The sequence below is a fragment of the Suricata suricatta genome, chromosome 3 (genome assembly GCF_006229205.1).
Source record: "Suricata suricatta isolate VVHF042 chromosome 3, meerkat_22Aug2017_6uvM2_HiC, whole genome shotgun sequence".
Lineage (NCBI taxonomy): Eukaryota > Metazoa > Chordata > Mammalia > Carnivora > Herpestidae > Suricata > Suricata suricatta.
Window position 1 is genome coordinate 169,588,398 of NC_043702.1, and position 7,706 is coordinate 169,596,103.

Below are 7,706 nucleotides of genomic sequence, written 5' to 3' on the forward strand. Positions count from 1 at the left end.
GCCGCGCACCGCCCTCCCGCGGAGCAGGTGAAAGTCCCTGCGAGCGCCGCGCCTGTCCTGCCCGGCCCGCGAGCCCTGCGGCCCGGCCCGCGAGCTGCGCCCTGCTCCTGGGCGCGCTCCTGTCTGTACCGTCACGGTCGGAGCCGGGCTGCCGGTGGTTAAACGCAGCAGCGCCTTGGATGTTTTGTTTTTGTTTTGGGAGGGGGGAGGGGTGGTGTTTACGGTCGTGTGTTTATGGTCTACCAGGAAGGCCCCAGTTCTGGCGCAAATACGTGCAAATCACGAATTCAGAGCGTTCCCTTTCCCTGGAGAATCAAGTCTGTGCTCACTGGGGGCCCATCGCAGGCGCTTTTTGTCCCTTTGAGCAGTGATTTGTGACTTGTGTCATGCGGGCTGGGAGGTGGGGATGAGGAGTGCCGTTTGGAATGATTTTAATATTATTAAAAAGCCATCAGCTGTGGAAATGGGGTAGACAAAAAAGGAATACTAAGGACAAGAGAATCCTCAACATTTTTATTCTTAATTAAACCTGTAACTGGGTATGGACAAGATGAACTTCCAAGTTCGTTCGTTCATTCTTCCTTCCTTTATTTATTTATTCATTAACGTTTATTCATTTTTGAGACAGAGAGACAGAGACACAGAACCAGAAGCAGGCTCCAGGCTCTGGGCTGTCACCACAAAGCCCAGCCAGGGGGGGCTCAAACTCAAACTCATGAACAGCCAGATCATGACATGACCTGGGCCAAAGTTGGATCCTTAAGGGCTCAATGGAGTGAGCCACCCAGCCCCCCTACCCAAGTTCTTTCTGACTGCTCTATTCTTTCCACTTGGGCAAATACTTCTATCAGTTTGCCTGTTGTTAAGAAGAGACCCAAGAGACCCATTTATGTTTCTCCTTTACATCAAGAGCCTCTGCCATGCGCAATGTGCAAATGAAGGGGCCATAGGATTATCTGTGAAGCCTCATAGGTCTTGGTCCATGAAAGCTAGGATTACCGAGCCTTCAAATTTCCCCAGAGTCACTAAAAGCAACAAGCTGCTGCCAAAGCCAGCCCAGCTGGAGACCCCTGAGACCAAATGGTCAGTTCCTCTACAGGAGAAGGAATGAAGGTTGAAGTCATCATCTTAAACCTGCTTTTGATGCCCGGTGGATATATCTACCCAGGACAACTCCCAAACCAAACATCATTGATTGTCATAGAGACGAGGCTTGGAATCAGCACAAAGCAACACAGCGTTGCTTGCAAAAGGGATATACTCCTGGGGCGCCTGGGTGGCTCAGTCGGTTAAGCGTCAGACTTCTGCTCAGGTCATGATCTCCCAGTTCGTGAGTTTGAGCCCCATGTAAGGCTCTGTGTTGACAGCTCAGAACCTGGAGCCTCCTTCTGATTCTGCGTCTCCTTCACTCTCTGTGCCCCTCCCCTTCTCGTGCTCTGTCTCTCTGTCTTTCAAAAATGCATAAGTGTTAAAAAAAATTTTTAAGGCATATCTTCCTACACCATTTCCATGATAAATTTATATAACTCATTCCTGCCATAATTGTATTTCTCATTTTGTCTCCTAGTGCTCAAGTACAATTTTCCTTTCCTATATGTTGCCTACTTCCAATCTGCTGAAATTACTGGTCAAGATACAGCATCTTCTGGGATAGCCCTTTAAATAAGGCAAACTGATGACTAGAACAAATTCATCACATACTTTATGCTGTATAGACTTTATTATAGACATAAATATTAGTAAGAGCCAAAAACCATTTGCACTGAGGAAATGCACCACTAACATTTTTATAAATACAGAACATGAAAGTCTAATCAGGCACGTCTGACTCTTTGAATGTCATGGTGGTTTTAATATGCATCGTAATGTGCTCTCTAAACCTGGCACGGGAACCTGACCACTTTAAGGCAAGACCTTAAGCAATTATCTCATTTACATCTCCTTTTCTCTCCTGAATTTAAAGTCTTTTGACTCCAGGGACCTTGTTTCTAGGTTCACTTGGGTTCCATTGGACTGTTGAATTTTTGGAATTTCCTGTCGAACCCTGTATCACATTGTAGACCAGACACAAGAAAGCTGAAGCCCCAAAGATATATCAGGGTCTAATACAGTGACCTCTAGGAGTGATTTATGGAATCAAATCACCGTAGCTAATGAGCATTGAGCTTCTTCCATGTGTTCTTAGAGCCTTGCGTGTGTTATTTCATTTACTATTTAAAACACTCCTGAGGTTCATTCCATTATTATGAAGAAACTGAGGCACACGGATAGGTTACTAACTTACCCAAGGTCACGGGCTTAGAAAGGAAAGGAGCCAGGGGCACCAGGGTGGCTCAGTCGGTTAAGCGTCTGGCTTCTGTCTCAGGTCATGATCTTATGGTTGGTGGGTTCAAGCCCCGCGTGAGGCTCTGTGCTGACAGCTAGCTCAGAACCTGGAGCCTGCTTCAGATTCTGTGTCTCCCTCTCTCTGTCCCTCCCCTGCTCGCACTGTCTCTCTCTGTCTCTCAAAACATAAATAAAAAACATAAAAAAGAAAGAAAGAAAAGGCCAGAATTTGAATTCAATTCTGTGTCACAGGGTGTTTCCATCATGGCCTGGATTGTCACAAAAGTCTTCTTAGCACAAATGAGATGCATATCGAATTCAGGGTCCGTGTTTTATTTAGATGTGTATTGTTGCTAAGCTGTATTCATTCCATTTCGGTTATAAGAAATGTTCCAAAACGGAGAGGCCTCTTCTCTGCTGTGGCCTCTGTCTATTACGTCAGAGCCACACAGGCATAAAAACACTGTTCTTCCAGAAACAATGGGCGTCCAAAGTAAATTTCCTTATTTTTTAGCAGTGATTTCAATCTTGTTTTTGCACCTTTAAATATAATTGAATTTCCTACAGCATTTCCAAATCTATTTTTTAAATGAATCAAGTTTTATCACTTTCTATATCCTTCTGTATTTAAAAGCTGCATAATACAATTTTAATCTGAAGTGCATTTAATTAAAATATAAATCGCTAAAGCGTATAATACTTGCTATGTTACATTTTATTAGAACTTTGTTTAAAAGGGGTTTTAAAAATTCCTGAACCTGTTTAGAACTGGAAGTTACTAGGAGGTCCTCTAATTCAGCTCCTCGGTAATAAAGACAAAAAAAACGTAAACCCAGGCAGATTAAGTAGTTTGCCTAGAGCCCCCACCTCAATAATCTTTTCATCACATGATAATGGGTTATTTGTAAATTGACAGCAAACGTTAACACATATTTGCAACTGAGAAAATTAATTTGCTTTTGGTCATGAAATACCTACTTTACAAGACACTTCCTGTTTATTGTCTTGCATGGCCATAGGAGATAGATATGATCAGTACACCCATTTAACAGAGGAGGAAACTGAGGCTGAGAGAGGGAAGTGCAGGTCATAGAGCAATAGGTCCTGGGAATCCTTCTGTGAGTTTAACCAACAAAGAATGAAGATTGTATCAGCATGCCCAATACTGCTCAGATACACATCTGAATAGAACTCATAAAATCTTTGCATAAATTATATCAAATATTAAGAACACAAAATTACTTCCTCCTATAAGATAACACTTAGCTCCAAAAAGTTGATACTTTTGGGGCCCCTGGGTGGCTCAGTTGGTTAAGCGTCCAGCTTCAGCTCAGGTCATGATCTCACAGTTCATGGGTTCGAGCCCTGCGTTGGGCTCTGTGCTAACAGCTAGGAGCCTGGAGCCTGCTTCAGATTCTGTGTCTCCCTCTCTCTCTGACCCTCCCCTGCTCGCACTCGCACTGTCTCTCTCTGTCTCTCAAAAATAAAAAATTTTTTTTAAACTTTTTAAAAAATTGATACTTTTTTCATGCTGTTGTTTTTAACCTGACAGTGTCTCCTGAGGCATAGAGAGCTAGAGGTCATAGTCCGATCCCCCCGCTCTTTTTTCCCCTCAGTAGACAAGGAAGGTTTTATTCAAGGCTATTGCAATAAGGGAGAGAACTCCAAACTCACGGTTCGTAACTAAATCTGAGCTCAAATCTATTAAAACAAAGGACTGGAGAGTTGGCTTTTTGTTGTGGGTTTGTTTGGTTTTTTGGTTTTGTTTTTGCTTTATAGAATAGTGAATTTATTCCTGGCAAATAACGAATGAAACTCTCACGTAAAGAACTTGCAAAGCTACCTAGAGTGGGCCTGTAACATATACCTGATAAAATAATCTTGGCATAAGATTTTCGAGCTGGAAAAACCATTACAGATCCTTGAAGTCTCTTATTTGATAGCAGAGAAACGGAAGCCCAGATTGCCCAAGATCTCGGTTACTGAATGGCAAAGGCAGTAAAAAAATATTTTTTAAAAAACCTAGGCCGGTCAGTGTTCTCCCCTTCACACTGCGCTGTCACCTGCTCATTAGCCCATTTCAAGCTGGATTTTTTTAAAGTTTATTTATTAATTTTGAGAGAGACAGAGACAGTGCAAGTGGAGGAGGGACAGAGAGAGAGGGAGAGACAGAGAATTCCAAGCTGGCTTGATTCGGGACTCAAACTCATGAAACTGTGAGCTCATGACCTGAGCCAAAACTGAGTCAGATGCTTAAAGACTGGGTCACTCTGATGTCCTAATCATCAGCCCATTTTAAAAGGTGGCAATAGGGACACCTGGGCGACTCAGTCGGTTAAGCGGCTGACTTCAACTCAGGTCATGATCACATGGTTTGTAGGTTTGAGCCCTGCGTCAGGCACTCTGCTGACAGCTCAGAGCCTGAAGCCTGCTTTGGATTCTGTGTCTCCCTCTCTCTCTGACCCTCCCCTGCTCGCACTGTCTCTCTCTGTCTCTGAAATATAAAATAAATGTAAAGCATTTTTAAAAAGGTGCAATGAAGATATTAAGTGATGTTTTGCAAAAAAAAAAATCCTTCTATCTCTAATGGTGTCTAATCCAATGGTTTATTGTGATCTTTTATTACATAAGCATTAACTTGGGTTGTTTGCCCTAGAAGAAAGCTTATCCTACAAGGTATCACATTTTCTGGTGCTGACCTACATTATCTTCCCCCCCTTTAACTGAAACTGATTCCTACGACCTACGCCCCTATACCAAGGGCAGGTCACATTTCTCATTTATTTCTATTTTAAAGGCAAGCCTCTCTGTCTACAAAATTATGCATAGTACGTTTTTATAAATCAAATACTCTTTCGAATCAACTTCCACACGGAGGCTGGTGCTGGAGCTCCTGGGCCCAGCTGGCCATGCAGCCGCACGAGATGGGAAGGCATGAGCAGTGAGGAGCCTGTGCCCCCCACCCTCCTCTGGCCTCTTCGAGCACTTTCCCCACCCATCCCTGGACTCAGGAGGCAAGAAATAAATCGTGTTGAAGGTGTGAGACATTCTGGGAGGTTCTGGAGGCAGCCTGACTGCCTTCTTTCCCTTGGAACGGTTGCGGAATGCGTTCTGGAGGAAGGAGCAGGGTCTGCTGGGTTTTGAATCCAAGGAGGAAGGTTGGGTGCCTCGCTGGGTCTGAGCGTCCTTTTTCATGGAGATTCTTCTAATCTCTCCCAGACTGTGGGACCATTCCTTGCTTTTCGAATTCAGATTCCTTTTCAAGGTAATAGCTGAGTTTCTTGGCCCTGCTTAACCTCTCAGGCAAGAAATATGTATTAACGACACATCTTTTCACCCCAAAGCCTTTTAATCAAAGGCAATAAAATCATATTTAACAAAAACTAACAATAGTTTCTCAGGGCGGGGAGGGGGCGGGTAGAAGGGATGTAAGAGAGGTATACACCCTAATGAGATCATTTTAAGGGCAGAAGGTTATGTGTGATCTAAGCATACGGGAGGCGTGTCTCTAAGGGTCATGGGAGGGAAGGGAAGGCTTCAAGAAGGAGGTGAGGCTGGAGCCCGGTCCGAAATAGGGAAAGAATTCAATAGCACAGCAGGAGGAGCGCAGAAGACGTGGAGACGGGGTCTGTACTGACACTGATCTACAAAGTGTCTTCCGGAGACAGTGAGGAGACCAGCTCCCCGAGGGAGAATCCTGCAAGTCCGAAGCAGACGAGAGTGCAGTTGGAGGTGAGGCTGGGGGCGGAGTCCGGAGGCAGCGCGCAGGCGCCTCCAACGCGCTGGCTTCCAGGACTGCGCTCCTTCCCCGTGGGAAACTTTTGAACTGGGATGGGACCCCGGGTGCTAATTCAGAAAGATCACCCCCTGCCCGCCCCTCAGAAAAGGAAAAGAAAACAACATATGTTCCCTGACCCTTTTATTTAAGCTACCATTGGGAAAAAATGTCTGGAGCTAAAGCAGATGATTGGATTTTCCATATCTCAGGGTGAGTTCTCGCGTTCCCAGAAATAAAGGATGATGGAAACAGAGCTGTAAGCAGTCACTCCTCGGAGCGGCGGGCGCCAGAGCACCTCCGCGCCGCTCACTTCCAGATGCTTCCTAATCCTTCCATTCCACTTTGGCTTTGGGCCTTGTCACTGGGTGGCAGATTGAGTATCTAGACCGTAGAGAAGGGTCCTCTGGTTTTATGTGGTTGATCTGTTTGTCCTGGTGTCTTTGACGGCCAGGAGAATTTTCTGTAGCTCAGCTACTCCGCTCAACGTTGGTTTTAGGCCCTTCACCGTTATTCCTCCAAACTTGGATCTCTGTTCCTAAATCTGGGACTCTTTTCCTTCCTTATCTATTTAAAACAACAAATAAGCCCCCAGCTGTTAAAGTTGGAGCTTATCTGCTCCACTAAATCTACTCTGTCATTGTAATCCATCTTGGTTCCTCTTTATGAAACCCACATTCTTAAGATAAGAAACCTTGGAGGATGGGGGGAGGGGCCTGACTATTGCGCATGCTTGGGTATGGAAACGCTTGGAAATGCACTGCAAGTAAATAGGTGCTTTTGAAAATTTTTTTGTAATGTTTATTTATTTTTGAGAGAGAGAAACAGCATGATCAGGAGAGGGGCAGAGAGAGAGGGAGATGCAGAATCCAAAGCAGGCTCCAGGCTCTGAGCTGTCAGCACAGAGCCCAACGCAGGGCCCCAACCCAGGAACCTGGAGATCATGATCCGAGCTGAAGTCAGATGCTCAACTGACCGAGCCACCCAGGCGCCCCGATGTAAGTAAATATTTTATTTCCAGATCTCTCCTTGCAGGTGCAAAGCTGCTAGGCAGCTTTGAAACTGCTTACAAAAATAAAGTTTCCTCCAGACCCCAACTAGTGTGCTTTAAAAAAAAAAAAAAAAAAAAAAACGAGAACCAAAGGAAAATACAGACGTGCAGTGCACCCAGGTGTGTTCAGGCGTTTCAATTTCCCTGCCAGGTCCGGGATCACCCACTTTGGGCTTTATGTCTTCTGAGAGCTCAGGCTCAGCTACCCCAGACTCTGATGGCCCTAACACCCCCTTCCCCCCACCTAAAGTTGCCTTTTGAACCACACACAGCGGGAGGGGCACAGATGCTCTTTAAACATCACAAGCATTTCAGGCTAAGTAGCATAAGAAGGGTTGGGGACTTACCCAGCCTGCACCAGCCTTAGCAGATCCCTGTCGTCAGCCACTGCCTCATTCCCTTAAAAGGTCTTGAAATCTCCTTTCTAAATCCCTTGACATCACCAGCTGGCCCCCCTCCACGCCACCCTGAGCTTTTTTTCCTGAAACAGTGCCGGAGGGGCCTCAGAATTTTCCAGGTCTCTGCGCAGCCAGTCCCTGTGCCACTCGCTGGCCC